The sequence below is a fragment of the Rhipicephalus microplus genome, chromosome 4, assembly GCF_043290135.1.
Source record: "Rhipicephalus microplus isolate Deutch F79 chromosome 4, USDA_Rmic, whole genome shotgun sequence".
Taxonomy (NCBI): Eukaryota; Metazoa; Arthropoda; class Arachnida; order Ixodida; family Ixodidae; genus Rhipicephalus; species Rhipicephalus microplus.
In genome coordinates this window covers 108599825-108618479 of record NC_134703.1, presented here as the reverse complement: position 1 = coordinate 108618479, position 18655 = coordinate 108599825, and the positions used below count along the sequence as shown (strand labels likewise).

The 18655-nt window shown below is 44.5% G+C and overlaps 1 protein-coding gene across 1 annotated transcript in view; it reads left to right on the top strand.

Moving 5' to 3' along the window:
* LOC142814404 (glycine receptor subunit alpha-4-like) overlaps window positions 1–18655 on the top strand; it is a 49860-nt gene that overhangs the window by 12291 nt on the left and 18914 nt on the right. The gene's annotated exons all lie outside the window — the stretch shown is intronic.

Here is an 18655-nt window from a genome sequence, read left to right as displayed (position 1 = left end):
ATTTACTACCTTGTTCGAATTATTTAAGTGCAACATAACTCGCCGTACAACAAGACTCGTTCCCACAATTGCTCGCTCACTCCGTTCGGCCCGATACAATTCACCGGCTCTGACAGCCGCCGACAGATAACCTGAGCGCCTCGTACATAGCCCTCAGACCACCTCTGCGTGTAGTCTCTAGACTTTAGCGAGGGCCTCTCGCCAACGATATCGCGAATATACGCCACGGGCGAAGCTCACGCGGGCCAACGCGGTTAGCATCCCGATCGCTTTATGAGCCGCGATGCTGTCGCCGGGGAGAATACCATACATATCCTTGTCTTCGTAGCATCGGCGCGGAAAGACCGTCATAAAAAAGTTCAAAAGACCGCCGCTGGGTGCGCTTCTCGGTAACTACGCTCGGTCAAACTAAACACTGGCGATGTCTTTTCGCGTCACGTTGAATGGACGTGACTGGAAGTTCGGGTCACTAGCATTCCGAGCAAAGTGGATCATTCACACAAGGCCCGCGGGGGTCATGCCTGCTTGGCTAACCTCACTGCCCGCTCGTTATACCGTCTTCTCGTCCCCAGGCTTTCGATATCAATCTAACTCCAGACAGGCCCGGTCGTCAACGTCTTCATCGCCTCAGCGCTGCATCAGTCGGTATGCGTTCTCAAGAGACGAGAGTGTGGGGTGGGAAAGAAGGACTGCCAGGAGGTGGGGGGGTTCATTTGTAGGTGCTTGGGGTGCGCAACACATGCTGTGGTTCGATCTATTTTTGATGGGGTCTCTTCAAACACGAAGCGCCTTCAACCGCCGGAGAGCTGACAAGATGGAATCACCTTTCAAGACGCACACGCAGTTCTGTGCAGCACAGCAAACCCTAAAATTGTAAGTAGCGAGACCGATCATAGCTTTGTCTCGGTTAAGCGCATTGATCCCGGAGTTTGGCGAGTAAGAGCGTATGCACGTATCCACAAGAGACATTTTTTTCACGTTACTTGCCGTACAGCTTTGTCATCTTGGTGACAGCGTGGAATACTCCAACACACGGCTAGTTAAGTCACTTAAGACCATCTTCAGATCCTGTACCACTGCACGGAACGACCGAAGAAGAGGAGGACCCCGAAAACAAGGATTCATGACCGAAGCGCGAAGCGGCTCCTAAACGTTCCAAGTAAGAATGAAATCGAAATTCCAAACACAACATGTAGCGAGAGAACCGAGAGCGATATATTGGTGGAGAGGGGCGCCAAGCGAGAGCGTGATGCCGAGGAGGGAATGTCCGCGGTAAGTGATGCGCAAGCCACGACTCGTGTTCGTGCTCAGCGCGAGAAGGCAGGCATACTCGCACTCGGTGTTGTCCCGAATGGGACGGCTTTCTCCTCTCCGTCGTCCAGCCCTCGCCACTGCTGCGTCGATAAGCAGTCGGTGCGAGGCGGGTAATTAAATTTAATGGCTGCCCTCGGTGCGCCCACTCGGACCTTATCGGCGTGATTAATGTGGACGGCTCACTGTGGGCCTCTCGCGATAAGCAACCGGGCGGTGGCATCGAAGACATCGGCCGAGCCACCACAAGCAGCAGCAGTGGCTCCCGTGCTCGGTGCCGACTAGTCGAACGTGCGCGCTCTCGGTACGCATCAACTGAGCTGTATCAGACCCGCTGGAGCCTCGCGACTCGACGTACTACTCCTATATCTACTGTTGGGAGAAGCGCGAGGTTAGAAATGATCATTTCAGGGCTTGAGTCACTGGGTTAATTGGCTGCACTACTGGTAAACGCTAAAACAGTGTGAAATGGGACGTAGAATGACTGAAGGAAACACACTGGACGAGCGCAGGCTAACAACTAAAAGTTTTATTGCTTCGATACAATATAAAGGAAAATTGATGGGAGACCAATGGAACGTGAAACAAAAAGCCTTCGTCGCGACGCAGTGGGCAGAAGCGGTCAATCAAAAGATAATGATTGCGCAATTCCAACATTCGGATACATTAGACATATGAATCCTATGTATTCCCTCGAGTGTGCTAGGTTTCCTTTCGCGCCGTTTTTTACATTCATGACTGATGCTTCCTTGTCAATTCCGTTATTAGTTTTCCATAGAGGCTTGATTTTAGGAGTTAAGATGGCTTATTGTTCGGGCGGGCACGTGTGGCGTTTAGATAAATTTATTCTCACATACAATGGACATCACAAACATTTCAACAGATCATCTCAACACAGCTTGAGTGGCACAGACACAAAAAATTTCTTACAAATTGTTGTGTATACATACGTATACAGTACGTGGTAAAAAAAACACAAATAAAACGTGAATATCTCTATTTGCATATTGCCATAGAGATTTTGCCTGTACTGAAACAATAACATCAGCCTACCAAAACCAAGCATGTCGAAAGACATGCTTCACGCGTCTCTCATAGACGAACAAAAAAGACAGGACTGGGGCTGAAGGAATTCCTCGTCACCGAAAAAGAAGCACTCCTCTGACAGAACAGATCCAGAACATCTGCCAACAAGACTCTCAAGAAAAAATACTTGGACCACATACTTCACATCAACACATACTTCACATCTGCACAAATACTTCAACAAATACTTCGCATCTCATCTGGGTTCCCCGAAGGGAACCCAGATGAGATGTGAAGCAGCAGCGTTGCGCACGAGTTGAACGGCGCTTATGCGGGTGCTGCGGTGAGCGCTGGTAGATCTGTTTGAAGCGATGGCTGGCGTAGCTCTTGTAGGTGACACGTAAAGACATGTTTCAACGCGTTCGTTAGGCGCGCGCCAGGTTTATTGCGCGTGAACTGACGAGTCGGCGGTGCAGTCAGTGGCGGTCGCGGCACGTGTTGCGGGCGAACGGATGGTGGTAGTGGTTAGAAGATGAGAAAAGGCACCTAATTTCTGCAACCCGGTCGGGAGCACGGCGCAGTGCCTGCGGGGAAAGGAAAAGGGAGAAAAGTGGAAAGAGGAGGAAAGATTATTTGAGCAGTGGAACGGCCGTCATCAACAGAAGCAGCAGTCCAGAAGCAAGGGTAGGGGAGGCACGGATGAGACGGCCGCTGGGGGCGCCGCGATGAGCGCGTGGTAGGTGAGGGAGAGGGTGACGTCAGCGCGCACTGCAAGGCGAGCGTGACGGGAACGCGCAGCAGCGGCGAAACCTGCTTGGCACCGTGCCAACAGCTTCGGCGCGCAGGGCGTTTGTACAGAGAAACAGCGTTACACAGGCTAGTCAAAGAGTTGCTTCGCATCTAAAACCACGACACACATAAAGAGACATGCGAAGTTAACGCCATTCTCGTACCTTCGTGTGTGCCATGGTTTTTAAATGCGAAGCGTTTCTTAGCGAACTTTGGCGACTTTGAGCGCATCCATCTATCTATCTATCTATCTATCTATCTATCTATCTATCTATCTATCTATCTATCTATCTATCTATCTAGCCGCCTGCGACTTTTAGTTCTCCTGGTCGTTTCGATAATGGTATCAATACCGAACGTGGTATGGCATAACATGGCTGTATAAAGAACATATTTGACTAGTCATTGAATTGAATTGAATTGAGTTTTATTGACATCAAAATAGTGTACAGTATACAATAGTGTAAAAAAATGTATCTGAATCCCTAGCCAAAGGCCAGTTGGGATTCATCCAAAAAAGTAATTTTGAAAAGGGCATGTAATTTACACACAAAAGAAAGTTTACAAATGCAAATATTTTACGCATGGAAAACTTAACATAACGTAATGAATTTACAGTGCTTGGCGAATGATCATGGTCATGGATGCAGGCAGAACATGAAGATCATGATATGTATGTCACGAATGTCATGAATTACAATTCATGGCTCTGCAGCTTTTGTGGTGGTTTCGTCCACATGGCGTGTTGCAAAACTGGTATGGTATGGCATGATTGCATGGCGAAATGCAGCATGTCGCATTTCACGCCGGTTGCCATCGGGCCGCGCCAACGGACGCTGATCGTGCCTGTCGTCAGGCTATAGAGCGCACCCCTTTTGCTAACGTAGTGTCGCTGTGCCCAGCGTGCGCGCGCGTATAAGCGCTACATTGGAGTATATCGGGCCCTTCATCGGATGTGCTCGCGGCCGTTTTGCTAGCTTCACATATACTAAATTTGTTGTAACGTGACGTCAATGAATAACGAAATATATGACTGCTGCAAACATGATAATCCTGACACGCGTGTTATGTGAGAACATGACAACATACCACGCTCATAGCATGCTCGCGGTCGTTTCGCTAGCTCCACATATACTGAATTTGGTATCACGTGATGTGAATAGATGACGAAGGTAATCGACATATCCAAACATGATAATCAAGGCACGGAAGTCATGTATGGCATCATTTGCCTCCACCTCGTAACGTGGTGCTGATTTTAAAGTGGCATATAAAAATTTCTCCTTCGTGCTTCGCATATCATCGATTCCCTCTGTACCTGAGATCAACCAGTTTTTTGCACTTGGTTTGTTTAAACGAATGAAAGTTATTTAGTGGAGCTTTTATATAACTAAGAAATTTTGGCAAAAAACCCGGCACTGTCCCTATAGAAAGTGCACAGTTTACAAACGCAATTGTGGGCGCTTTTTTCATGTGTCCCGGTGTTCTTGGGTTCCTGGCAATGAGATATTTTATTGAAATGGCTCGCCATTTCATGTTGTCACGTATTTATTCTTGCCTAAATACAAACGCACGAAGCACGCTTGACACACACAGAGATATGTGTGTGTGTGTGTGTGTGTGTGTGTGTGTGTGTATGTATGTGTGTGTGTGTGTGCGTGTCTGTGTGTGTGTGTGTTTGTGTGTGTGGTTGTGGTTGTGGTTGTTATTATGTATTGAAAGGTTTGATTCTCAAGAAGGGCTAACACATGTTGTCGAACAGCCGACTGAACGGCTGTTTTTCTTCGTAAAATCAATGCTTAACGTTTCAATTAGCTGCATGCTCAGAACCTTGCAAAATGAAGCAAAAGCGCCTGCAACTGGGAATCTGCGTGGAAAAGCGACAACAGCAAGAATCTTTCGTTTGAGTAAATAACTAATGAATTTCCTCGTTCCCGACAGGAGTTGTCGTCACACCAACACCCATTAGGTAAATGGACGTGGCGCCAATATTTTTTGTCTGTCTCTGGAGTCGTTCCATTTAGCTGCCTGTCGTTGCTTGAATTTGTCTCTTATGTTGTTGCTTCTGTTTTACGCGATATAACACGCAGTGAGTGATATCGGTCCTGGCTCCGACATTCGACTGAAAGGATTTTTATTTCTTGTTCGCGTGCGCCATCAGGAGGTGTACGTGTCATTCATTTCCACGCAGCCCGCAGTGCACAGGTGGCAAAAAAAAAGGATTAGAAAAGTGAATAACATGAATCATACCTTCAGTCATATAACAGTGAGAGAGGGAAGAAAATTCAGCATCTCTCTCACCAGAGACGCATTGGAGTCAGTGGCCTGAGCTGCTGTGATTAACGACTCCCAGCACGCCAAGGAGCAATTTGCAATCTGACTAGCGAACTACCGCGCTCGGCGAAGAGCCGGCCACATTCAGGAGTACCTTTCGTTGTCTTTCGGGGTCCTTTCGGACCTTTCTTTTTGTTGGGTTTGTTATCGTGCAGCGCAGTTTAGTATAATTACGCGCTGAGGCATACCCAAAACGCTTGCTGAAACGATCGGTTTGCTGAAACGCTCGCTGAAACGATCGGAGCGGACACGCCGAGCGAGTCGGTGACAAATGATATATTGCGCGATATTTTCACCACCACATAAGCCGCGCCGCACGCTCGTTAGAAACGTGAGCCGCAGGCGCGCGGAATTGGTGTTCATAGGTGCAAAGTGAAGCCCAGGGCGCGCGCGCGCTGAACGTTGATTTATGTCTACATCCATTTGTTTATTTGTTTGTGTTTTCACCACGCTAATAACGATGGTGGTTTGGGCTTGTTACCGCCAGACCGCCGAGGTGTCATCAAAAATATACCCAGTCATGCTGACATTAGAATTATGACTCGACACGCAATACTTAACGAGCAATCAATGCCAGTTTATTTTTATATGGCACGAGCTCTAAACAGGTAACGAGTGCCTCCTATAAGGTGATCACTGTTAAGCAACGCCTTCTTCAATAATTGACTGCACAGGGATATAATATATATCTCCAGGTACGTTTTAGGGCAGTGGATAGAGTAAGCTTTTTTTCCCCGAAACTGTTCCCCAGTGTGTTATCCACCGCGGCGAAAGTCCCTCATTCCAGGATTTTAAATATATTTGGCAAAAAATATGCGATGGTAGGCTGCATCATAGCTGGTTGTCACAACATCATGGTACTGATGTACAATATACAAAGATTTGAAAAATTAAGAAGAATAAAAGAAGAAAAAATATTCAGAAGCACTGTGTACATATGGTAATATAGGGTTTATTATAGTCTGTGCACAGTCTATGAACATAGTCCTGTTCTTACAGCGTGATCACATCGCGGATAGAGTACACAGAGATAATGGCAAGGAGCAATAAGAAAAAAAGACAGTTCATTAAAATTCTGTCCTTTAAAAAATTACTGCGCACCTCTGATTATCACAATATGGCTACAGTCCAAGTACTTTCCCAATTGTAAATGGTCGTATGTCGAGGCCGTTTAATCGATCGCTCACTTGAGCATGTTGTTCATCATATTGTGGACATTATGTAAGGAGCAGGAGTTCTTTTCAAAACGACAACAAGAAGAAAAACATCAGCAACAACAAGAATGGTGACGACGACTACAACAACAAATGCTACTGAACAATAAACTATAGTCGGGGTCTTACGAATTAAGATTGTTTTTTTATTATGAGGCTCGCCTTATACTGCATAAGTTGAAATTAATTTTGAACACGTCAGTTTTGTGAAGATGCACATACAATTTACGGCGTCCACTCCCCTCTCCACTTTTGTAAGGGTATCGCCATGCGAGGGACTGTGCACCTGAAACCATAGAGATTAGAAGTTGATTTTCATAGCCAATTCGCTGAAATGACGGGTCAGCAAAACAGAAGATGAAAATAATTAGTTCCATTTTGCTTTAGGTGCTGCCTTACTCTACAGAATAGCATTAAAACGACACACAGTTAAATAAGACAAAATTAGGTTTTTAGCGCATGAAACCACACGAAGAGAGAAGTGACCCACAAACAGGCACTAACTTGCAAAGTTGTTTCTTTAGAAGCAGCAAACCACACGTACATGTATATGCAACATCGTTTCTTAACAATCGCCACTCTCAGAGTATTAAAAAAAACTCAATTATCTCTCGAATATAAGCTAAATCACAACCAATTGTGGTATCCTCTGTAGTACAAAGGGCGAAGTTCTCTGATTGTATAAACTTCCAGTAAATTTTTGAACTCCCCACGCGCACTGGCGAATACATCGCTAAATAATACATTTATTCTATAGTTGTAGAGGATGAGGAGGATGAATTTATTTACTGGTGTTTACATGAAATATCACTGCACTCTAATTGACCAGAGGATCAGAACTGGTTCGGAAATTTGCGGCAATAATTCTCGTGGTGGCGTAACTTGGTGTATACGTTAAGGTATTGATGCTTGGCTGATAGACTTCTCAGTGACAATAGGCACAAGATTCATTTATAACTAAAGTGAAGTATTTCTGTTACAGTATATTTAGGCAGCCAAATGTTTTGATCCTGCAGTGCATTCACAAGATGTTCATGCTGGCTAACGGGTTTTCTTTCGACGTGGCCCAGAGCACCATACTCCATGTTGGGAAACGCCGAGCAGCCTATATGTTCTGCATCAACCCTGTTGCATCGCCGTTGGCTCTCACTGAAACCCCACCATCGACGTTGCTCATATCAGCCATGCACATTGTGAAAGAAAGAGGCAAATATAAACGAAATTAGAGGAACTAGATCAATAGGACAGCAATAACCGTAATAAGGCTAAGGCACTCCGAATGATTTGCTGAAAATCAGGCTGCTCAGATATATACTGTGCAATCAGCCTTTCTTATCTCAAAGCTGTACTCTGACATGCAGGTCCGCGAACCGTCTGCAGATTCTCAGAGCTAATTCTACAGCAACAGCATTTTTTTTTTGATAGTGAACATTGATAAAGATGGGACAGTGGTTGAGGCCTTAGCCAGTAGCAAACAGATCATAAACGTAAGCCAACTTTCTCTAGCAGCAGTTTTCTCTAATTGCGCAAGTAAGACAAACATATAACTATTTTTTTCTATATATCAGACAAAAAAGTGCAACAAGTTAGAGTCAGCACGTTGTTATTACACAATATACCTGGTTAAACTTAGGCAGAAACACGCGGTATAATTTGCTCTGTTAATTGGTATCGACAAATAAAAACAATGAGGGAAGAATACACTCAAGCTTTCTCGCAAGTTGCTACTTCTCATATTTTGTATACTTTGCAACAAGCAACTTAAGTTCCTCGAAGTACTAGCGCTAACGCTGGGAAGATAGGAAACAGTTATTTCTCCCTTAACGCACTTTGCTTAAATTTTATCCAAAATACTCTTGAACGGCAAGAAAGAAATTTCGCTTTTGCAATAAGGTGTATCAATGTTTATGTGCCACTATATGCTAACAGTTTTTAATACCAGCATAGTGTTTTTGCATGCAGAAAGTGCTCATGCAAATTTTATTTCTTTTTATTAAGGAGGTAACCTGAACATGAACATGACAGAAGCAAAAGTTTCCTCAAATGCTCTTGATACTATACTTCACCCCAAAATTATTGCTTTCCGGTGGTCACATTTTCGATGGAGGCAAAAATACTTGAGGCCTGTGCGCTTAGATAAAGGTGCACGCTAAAGAATCCCAGGGAGGGGGGCGAAATCTCCAGAGCCCTCCAACAGCGTTTCATAATCCCATGGTGCTTTTGGAACAGTAAACCGCAATAATTTTATTATCTTCGTAAATCGTTGACCTAAGAGTCATGGGTTCAGTCACAGCCACACGTGTCGCATTTCGACGTAGGCCAAATGCTGAAAGCAAGTGTATTGTGGACATAAATAAACCCCTGCAGGTTGGAGTTCCGGGAGCCCTCCACTATATAGAGGTACCGTGTAGTTATATCAATTTTTTTTTCCACGTAAAGTATCAGGCATTATTTTTATTATTCTCTCCGAGAAATATTGAAACATACTTGACATCTAAAAGACATATTGGAACTCTTCGCACCTCTCTATCAGCCTATCTCACTTTACATCTGATTTCTGAATAATAATTTATGCTTAAAACACAGAGCACGTTCACGTGTGGCTTCGTTGATACCAACTTCAGATGAGACACAGGACAACCACAGTGAAATCGAAAAAAAAAGCGCGTTTGTGTGGGTGCCTTCGCGCGCACTATTATTCTGTATGACGCCTTCCGAATCGCTAAAATAAGACAGGCTCTCCTGTCATGCATGCGCGCATGGAGCTCCATTCACTCGCTGATGGCGTTCTCATCGTGAAATAAGATTTCAAAGACAAGAAAACGAAAATGAGATGCCTCTTTAATTGCGAAGTTTCGACCCAGTTCGCAACGCTTCGCTTAGCAGGGTTCAAGCGAAAATGAACTCGCTCGACAGAGACAGCTATATGCACTTCGGAGCAGCCGTCAACGTGGGCGCTCGAAAACGCGTAAAAACAAACACACGCGAAATAACGTTGCCAGCAAAAGACAAGCACGAGACCCCCCCCCCCCACCCCTCTTGCTTCATCTCTTATTCTCTTTATTTTATCTTTCTTATTGGGAAGAAGCAGCCCCGAGTTGTGTTTGTATGCATGCAGGCGTGTACCGGTACATCAGCGGAGTCAGAGGAGCAGGTGCAATCTTCCAGGCTGCCGTAGAAGAGACACGCTATGGTATCTTGTTCTTTTGCTTCGCCTCGTTTCCGAAGGCACGACTCACACTCTTCATTGGTAGTGCTGGTAATCTTTCTTCCTCCGGCGTCGGTGGTTCTCTTGCTTTCTTTCGGGTCTTTATTGAGTGCTTGTGTGCGTATACAGTTATATAGACGACCGCAAGGGCGTCAAGCAGCGCCACTGCTCGCTCACTCGCCGCGCGCACGCGCAAACGCACGCGCGGACACACGCGCAGCTCAGCAGTCACCGGGAGGGCGATAAGAACGTCCCGTTACATCTGCGCAGCTCAGAAATTGGGTTCCTCCTTGGCATGGACGCGAGAGAAGAGCAATAGCAGGTAGAAAAAAGACTGATTCGTTGCGCGTGTTTCAGGTCAAACAAACAAAGAAAGAAAAAGAAAGAAAGAAATAAAGAAAGAAAGACACAAAGAAAGAAAGATGTCTGTACTGGCTTTTTTCATCTAGCGTTTAATAAGGCAAAATGGATGTCGAGCCATATGCGCTTGCTACGGCAACATTCATAGGTGCCGGTAAGGTAGTCAATTAGCGCACGTAGAGCGTTTAGGAGGTTGGGTGAAAGTGAAGCATTTCATCAGCTGGTATATGGGCGCAGACACCCCGCAGGCTTTCTTTCGGGGAAAAATTAATGGCACCTTAAGGGAGGTTGGTCTTTCCAATTAGCAAGTTTCGGTATAGTTACCATCAATACGTATAACATGGTGTAGAAAAACTATAATGTTAAAATCATTAGAGCTTGTATGGAGTAGGTGAGAATATGAACAATAATTTCTCTAGAATGGATTAATATTCTTGATTGGAGAGTGTCACTGAATCCAGTGTTTCGGCAAGCAGTGCTGCGTCCCTCAAGGCAGGAAGGTGCTGCCTTGAAGAAAACTTGCCGTAGCGTTTACTGCACGACGCTACTGTGTTCAAAAGTTGATCTCTCTAAGACTCAATTTTCTCCTGAACTTATTCCTTCTTTGGTCTCCTCTAGAATGACATCCAGAACTTAGAAATAGTCGAGATTTTCTCTGATATATGGAATTCAATGTCCAAACAGCTGATTGATAAATCATACCCTATATATGAAACAGACAGCACTGCAATACCTCGAGCCTATACGTTTAGGAATGAGACTTTCAGGGATCCCGGTTGTTGGGTGGCCAAAATGTTGAGGCCGCATCTAACTAAAAGAACCAAAAAGTTCACAACATATCCATGGAGGGAATGATGACGAGTGGGGCGAAGGGTACATCCGTCCGTCCGTCAAACATAAGAGAGCCACTAACGCCATCTAGTGATATTTCCAAGAACATGCGCACGTAACGCCATCTAATGAGCAAATAATAAACTACAGGTGGTTACTTTCTACTACTACTACTACTACTACTACTACTACTACTACTACTACTACTACTACTACTACAGAGGAGAAAAGAACCCACACCCTTAGGAGCTTCGCCCCTAAAAAAAACTTGCACACACTTTGTTGCATCACGCGCAACGACAATAGTACTCATGAAGCACACTGCATTGGAGAGCTTCGGATAAACTTTGACCATCTGGATTTCTTTCAAGCCCACACAGAAAATTTAAATACATAGTTTGTCCTTTTTGTTTATTATTATTATTATTATTATTATTATTATTATTATTATTATTATTATTATTATTATTATTATTATTATTATTATTATTATTATTATTATTTCGCATTTTAAACGCATTGAAATGCGGCTGAAGTTACAAATGGCACATGTGCCCCCATCTGGTGGTGGTCTCTCCTTCCTCTGGAGATGAAATTGTTGGCCGTCCACAATAAATGCATTGACACCATGGTTGGCTACGTGCTCGTTCTCCTTGCTGAAAGGCGATGTACAGATGCATAATTCATAATTTCTTGGGTATTACCCGCCAAAACTGCCATATGAGTATAAGAGACACCATAATGAAGGGCCCCGGAAGTTTCGACCTCCTGGGGTTATTTAGCGTGCACCCGAATTTAAGCACACGCGCCTCAAGTAATTGTTCGCCGTCGGAATGCGACTACCACGGCCGGGATCCAACAGGCCTCTTTCGGTTCAGAAACTGAGCACAGCGTTTCTCAAGATGATATGATGGTTTTGGGATGTTAAACCCCACATATTATTATTAGTAACCGAGCACCGTAACTAATAAACTGATCATCACCGGTGCGGCGAGATTAGATTTGGCAGCTGCCTCCGAAAAGAACTACATTGTGCGTATGTTAATAAATGTGCGCGTGTGTGCGTGTGTGTGTGTGTGTGTCTTCATGTGGCGTTTGTGCACGCGTGTATATATGTGTGTTTGAGAGAAAGATAGTGAGTGAAAAAAGAAAGCAAGCGATGATTCCTTATCGTAACGTAGAATATGGGATGAAAGACAAAGCATTGAAGGAAAGAAATCAAGCGTGAAAACACCCGAGCTTGCAAAGTCAGCCGTTGGGACGTTGTACTCCGCTGGTGGCTGATTGTTCTCTTGTAGTTCCCAGCGCAGAGGCGGCATGTCGTCGTGGCTTAAACGGTCCTGTAGACAACTTCTGCAGGTAAAAAGAACATGCGTGTTATTTTATCCGGCCGTTTCCCGTATTTGCGGCGCAATTGGTGACGTCCGCAGTCAGTTCACGTGACGTCACGGCGAAACAAAACAAAAGAAACAATTGTCCCTGATCATGCTTTACTGTGCAGCTGCGCGCCAATTCCACCTCATTTCGAATTACCATGGTGCGTTATCATTAGCCTACCTTCTTTTTGTGTATTTCAGTGCTCGCAAGCAGAGATAATATACTGTAGTCAAAACGTGCGATATGCTGGCGGGCTCGCCTCGTAGTGTTGACGTTGTTCAATGCTAGTGAAAGAGAGAAATAAGCAATTTCTCTTCTTCGAACTTAATAATATTAACAACAACAACAACAACAACAACAACAACAACAACAACAACAACAACAACAACAACAACAACAACAACAACAACAACAATAATAATAATAATAATAATAATAATAATAATAATAATAATAATAATAATAATAATAATAATATCACCTCGGGCTTTACATCCCGAAACCAGGATATGACTATGCGAGACGCCGTAATTAAGGCCTTCCGAAATATTCACATCGCACGGTATGTATGCGGACCTCCGCCATTTCGCCTCCGTCGAAATGCGACCGCCACTTCCGGGATCAAACCCGCGAGATTCGGCTCAGCAGGCGAGCACCGCTCTGCGACCGAGGTCGACTCTTCTGGGAACCCGGGCCTGTTCAGAGGTCCTCAAAGCTGCCCCGAAGCTGAAGTTACCCTCAGTGGCGTCAGGACGGGGCAAGAAACGCTCGCATTTACGTTCTGATACAGTTGAAAATACCAAGATGACGAGTCCTTGAGATACAAACGCAATAAATTGGCGGTATAAGTGCATCTGTTTCATAGCTGCCACCTATAGATAATGACACTTCGATACCTTAACTTACTCCTAATTATAGCGCATTATTTCGGGGCTGCTCAATGTGGTACGTGTTCGCTTAGAAGCGTCTTTCTATTGTCCTTCGTTTAATCTTGCGCTAAAGGCGGCGACCACGGGCATCGCCCGTTTTCTTCGTTTGTCTAAGCTTTTGTCCTCAGGTTCACAGTGCAAGAAAAGAATATCCCCCCCCCCCCTAATGGATCCACTTTATCGCTCGTATGAACGTGCGTGCCATTACCAAGCCTCTATAATTTTGAATACCCTCTTGACACGTGAAGACTTCTTCGGCGTTAAAATAGGTTTTGTGGCATTATCATTCCATAAATACCAATGGTGCCCCAGGACTTTCATAACAACAACGGAATCGCGCTCTCCAATAAAAGATTTCTGTGAAGGTTAAAAACATTACAGTACAGTTATATAAGATTCAACGACTAAATTAGCTTTACTCGGCACGTTTCTCCGTGTTCGCTTGTAACTTCATATCTGAAAGTTTATACCGAATAGGTCGTCTTGTTACAAGATCGGCCTACAACATTTCCGCCTTCATCGTAAAGTACAGTGAGATTTGCCTTTCGTGGTTAAAGGTTCGTACACTGAGACACCACACAGGCGAGTTTTTAGACAGATATGTAACAGCCGATAATGTTATCCTTATCTAAGATGGTTCACCAACAACCTTTCGCAGTTATTCACTATCATTAGCCCCTGCTTCCTGCAAGGTAGAAAGTTGCACAAATATACTCGAAAACAGTGTGTGAGACATCGGCGATGACCCATATCAGACATCATGCTCCTTCTCATGGGTTGCTATAGAAAAAAAAAAAACTGGGGAAAACAGCGTCACCAACTTTCGGGAGTCCGTGACTAACACGACGCTTCAACAAACACAGTTCATGTTAGTGAGTGTGCTAATAAATATATAGGGGAAAATAACTCTAAACCGAGGCATTTTCTTGGTAGTGGACTCTCATAAAAAAGTCATGCACGACGCTTTGATGACATGAACAGGACTAAGATCCTAATATGTTAAAATGTACCAGCCTTGCTGACAGTGCTCCTGGGAAATGCCCTTAACGCCACGAAACTGAACAAACAGCATATCGTTCACAGGTGTGTCAGCGGCGGTGTACGAAAATATACATCTCGAATATGAGCCAGAGATAAACAGCGTACCAGGTAGTCATGGTCGAGAGTAAGTTAACCATACAAGTGTATGAATAACAGAAAGCTGAAATTAGAGGCAAGAAGTTCCATAAATATTCAAAGCCTTATGTGGTACTCCATGGTTAAACTTGTCTCGGCGCATCTCATTATGTGCACCTTGAGTTAAAGCATAAAGTTCGTTGAGGCTCAATATTTGTCTCCAGCCTCTTCAAATGACGCAAATAAGTATGAGCACTGGCTGGCTTAATTTTTCATCATTACGCATAACGAGCATATTTAGAAAAATAATTTGAATTTTGTTTACTATAACACTGAACTTATCGCCATCTGCCTTAGGCATTCGGGCTTGATTGCGTAGAAAAAGGTATTAGTGTTGATAACTGATTTTTTTCTATTGAATTCGAACTGTCAAACTTCTCAAGTTTTCTATTGCTTCAGCGACTCAGGCCTACCGAAAATATTGTTCGCTAATATGTTTGATACTTTCCTCGAAGCATCGGTGGTGCACAGACTGAAGCTCCCATCACTCGACCCCTGTTAATTGGTGCAACGAGAAATTTGATGCTAATCGTATTTTGCAAGCATAGTGCAGCACTCTGATTGCTAAAAAGATAAGATATATTTGCGCGAAGATGATTGCACGAAGAGATAAAAGTGCCTGATGTACGGAAACGTGTACGCGTTGCGATTTTCAGATCCCTCAAACTTACCGCCACTACTTCGCAACGCGCGCGTGTCGCCATCTCTTGCGGAAACTAAAAGCTAGGACTTGTCGGCAGCGCATTCTTGGACCGTCGGCCAACGCTTCAGTCTGCACGCGGCCTCCGAGCTTTCATAGACCCACGTTGTGTTCCCTGAGGCCGTGCGCCGCGTCCTTCATCTCCAAAAGATGTCGCTGCGTGCCACCACAAAGAAATGCGTGAGATCTGCTGTGGTACAATGGTGCGCTAATTCGCAAGTCGCTTCGTAGAAAGCAAATATTTTTGGAGGATGGCTGCCCTCTCCCTCCGTGCTTCCTCCTTGAACTTCCCTGATGGAAAGCTAACCAGTACGTGCCAACGTTTTAGAAGAAAGTTGTGGGAAAGTTGACAACTCTTCTCGCACCGCGGAGAAAGATAATTGGTGGCTAAATCTACTGCAGTTCACTCTCGCTTGCTGAAAAAAAAAATTGCCCATGTTCTTTTTCAATCGCTTTATCGTTATCGTGTCATGCGCAACCATCGTCGAATACAAAAAAGCAGGTCTTACTTTTCTAAAGTGATTTAATAACATCATCTTCCAGGCGGAAAAATCATGATTTATCTATTGTTACGGGCTGAACGAGCGGGCGTAATCAAGAGGGGGGAAGGTTGTTAACTAATGTTAGCCCTGGATCACAAGGACAATGCACATAAATACAGATAGCAAAAACAGGTAAACACAGTTGTTACATGAAAGTGAAAAGGTCGATGAACGCAAAAAGACAGAAAAAAAAATCGGGAAAGAAATATTACTGACTTGCTGTTCTGATAGTAGGCTCTCCATACGTGCTAGCTCCATACAATCGCTTTCAAGACAGATACGCCAAAATGTGCTCGCTGTTATTGCCACTGCTTCTCTGTACGAAACTGCAAACAGGAGTTCTTTCCTCGCACAAAATTTAGTTTATTCTCAACCAGCTCTGCGATAACAGGGACTTCCGTGGCCGTTCGCTGCAATTTGTTCTCTCGGTCGTTCCACACGTTTCATGAGTCGCACGGCGAGGACCCACTTCCCCGCCATCCTTTCCGGGACGGAAACGCCAGTCAACTTGGGACAACAATTGATCAGCGACGACCTCGAGAACAAAACGAGAACGTGCAGCTCGAGCTCTATTTGGCGAAGCCGTTATAACGTGATTAGGCACTGGGGGACTTTCCAACGGCGGGGATGGTTGGTGCAGCAAGCGAAGTTCTGACATTTGGTGTATCGTAATCATGCGACATATTCTTGCGTACTTCGCATGTACTCTGCTCATGCCCGGAGAAACGTGAGTCTCTTACTCTTCGTATAACGCCCATCCAGCACTCTCGTTTCCAAGCGCTTGACACAAGTGTATGCGTTCTAAATGCACCAGGGATATTGATTGGTTGAACTGCCCTGAAGTAAAGATAGCCTATTAGATTCTATCGCTAATGAAAAATTCTTGATCACCGTGCTGCGTCACCCGTGGTGGTTATGAAACCTTGACATTCTCGGCTGCCGACCTCAAGATCTCAGGTTAGATCCAGGCCGTGGCGGTCGCCTTCTTTCAATGGAGGTGACGTAGTTGAGGCGCGTGTAGTGTGCGATGTCAGTTCACGTTGAAGAACACCAGGTGGACGAAATTTCAGACCTTCGTATACTGCGTGGCTCACGTGGTGGTTTCGTGGCGTAAACACCAGGTATTATTATTATTATTATTATTATTATTATTATTATTATTATTATTATTATTATTATTAGAACACGTCACGTTATAATAGACAGCAATCGTTCCTTCAAGACAGGCCCCACTGCAGCCTTCAAGAAGACGTTGCCATAATCAGCCTTGTGGGAAGCTTAAGCCTCATTTAAAATCAGAATTTACTTTCCTTGTCTAAGCTGAAGTTTCGATCACGTCATTTTCAGAGGCTGACGACGCACCTTCGCAGTGGTGTAGCCAGGGTTAGCACACCAAGCCCGTGCCCCCCCCCCATTTTTTTGCCATGTCATTCAGAGCGAAAAGTGGCCATTTTAAAGAAATGCCTTCCCTTTCGCCCTCCACCCAAAAAAAAAAAATCTGCCAATGCCCCTGCACCTTCGATTTCATGAACTTGTATTGAGCTAAACCTTCTACTTTTCTGTCATTGCATGGCCCTGTGAACGAGGCTGCCAAATACTTTATCGTCTTTGTCGACCTCCGTTCACAATTCGCGGCTGTTCCGTATGCGCAAGCTGGTACGCGCTCCCTGTACAAGAGAGGGATGTTGATAGAGCTAAAACTTAAATAATGCTTTAACTGAAAGCCGCGGATGCCCTGTATAGTATTTATCCTAATATAACACGAAATGATACATACATGACAGGGTACAAAAAGAAAAGAAAAGTGGCCAGAATTACGAATAACCATGACGCCACCGTCACAATTTTAATCATTGTGACTTGTTTTGTTCAAGCGCTGAAGGGCAATGAGGTCGAAGATAAGAAATTGAAAGACAAAAGACGTTGCTTTACGATTTGTTGCGACTGAAGTATTAAAGTAAGTCATGGAAAATTACCGAGACTTGCAAGACCCTTACGGCAGGTTTTCGAAAAATTTCACCCCTTGGTGCTTGCAAGGGACACTAAAGAGTGATACGGTTTTTCGTGTATTAGTAAAGTACCGTTTCACAATCCTGAGAACACCACTTTAACCGCGACCCGACGCTTGGAAAGTGAGAAATCGCGCGAAAAGGAAATGGGGGTGGAGACGCCACTTTGAGATTCCCGCACTATACACCATGACGTCATAGAACTTGAAGGCGCCTACTGGGTCTTACTTGTGTAAAACATGCCGTACCAACAAGCTCGCCTTGCAACTTTCGTGAACTGTGATGGCGAAAAAAACATCCTTATTTGATGCAGTTATTTCATTTCACGGGAGCTCTATAACTTCATTTTTAGGGGCGAAGCTCCTTATAGAAGCACACGTTGTCCCTCGTAGCCATTGTAGTGTGTAACAAGTATAACATTTTGACCTCCAAGGTGGTGCCGGTGAGAGATTTCTTCTTTGCGTTGTTGAACAATAAAAAATAGTGCTCAATGTAAATGCCCATGGCTGCTAATGGAAAATGAAAGACAGGTGCATACGGCTTTTAGTTAACGCGCACGCTGTGATCCCCATTAGCAGCCATTGGCATGTACATTGAGCACTGTCGGACAAGAAAGGGTTGCTACGTTATACTCACTGGGTGTAATCTCCTTAGTTTTAGAAAGGTTTAGCGAGTGTTCAGCCGCAGTGCCATGAATACAATGAACTAGTATATACCATGAATAAACTCGAGGTGGTTAAAGGTGGAAAGTAGATACGAAGCGCGAGCCGTAAGAAAGTAAAAGCCGAATTCTCTTGTCTCTCATTTCCCATTAGCAGTCATTGGCAAGTACATTGAGCACTATCTGAC